Here is a 1,178-nt window from a genome sequence, read left to right as displayed (position 1 = left end):
GATGCAGTTCATCCAAGTTAGCTAAAAAATGACCCATTTTACCTAGATTAGCTCCTAAATGATCCATTTTACCTACGTTAGCTTTAAAATGGCCCATTTCACCTACGTTAACTCCAAAATGACCCATCTTACCTAGGTTATCTCATAAATGATCCATTTCAACTAATTTAGCTCATAAACGATCCATTTGACCTAAGTGAGCTAAAAAACGATCCATTTCACCTAAATTAGCTCTTAAATGATCCATTTCACCTAAGTTAGCTCAAAAAGATCCATTTCAACTAAATTAGCTCTAAAATGACCCATTTTACGTAGATTAGCTCCTAAATGATCCATTTTACCTACGTTAGCTTTAAAATGACCCATTTCACCTAGGTTAGCTCCAAAATGACCCATTTCACCTAGGTTAGCTCCAAAATGACCCATCTTACCTAGGTTAGCTTATAAATGATCCAGTTTATCCAAGTTAGCTCTAAAATGACCCAATTTACCTGAGTAGCTCCTAGGTTAGCTTATAAATGATCCAGTTTATACTTCTTGTTCTAGTCTTCTTCTTGTTCTAGTCACCTATTTCTAACTTTCTTATTTACCATTTTGCAGATTTCATTCACTTCATGGAAGCTAGCTTGCTATGATGGAGTGCTTGCTTTTCCTTTGATGAAACTTTGCATTGTATCTAGCTTGCTATGATGGAACTTGCTATCTTGATCATGCTTTGCATTGTAATATATATATGGATGGAACAATGTGTATGGATGGAACTTGCTTATGTATGAACAATGTGTATGGATGAAACTGATGTGATATGTGATATGTGATATGAAACTTATGTGCTGGATATGTGATATGGAAATATATCTATATATGTCATATATATTTTCTGTGCAAATTGTGGGATTTAATAAAAAACAGAAAAAACAGCCAATATGCAGGCTCTTTGCCGTCTGCCACCGACGGCAAAGAGCTCTTTGCCGTCTGCCGCGGACGGCAAAGAAGCCACGTGGCAGCCAACTGTGCTTCCTGGGAGCTGACCCATTTGGTCAGTTTGCCTACCGTGGCAGACGGCAAAGACTTTGCCATCCGTGGCAGACGGCAAAGAACCTGCACTTTGCCATCAGTGGCAGACGGCAAAGAACCTGCCATCTAGTGACGTGTAGATGACATCATAAGGCGGACGG

This window comes from Aegilops tauschii, chromosome 1 (assembly GCF_002575655.3).
Source record: "Aegilops tauschii subsp. strangulata cultivar AL8/78 chromosome 1, Aet v6.0, whole genome shotgun sequence".
NCBI lineage: Eukaryota > Viridiplantae > Streptophyta > Magnoliopsida > Poales > Poaceae > Aegilops > Aegilops tauschii.
The sequence above is the reverse complement of the archived record's forward strand: the minus strand, read 5'-3'. Positions refer to the sequence as shown.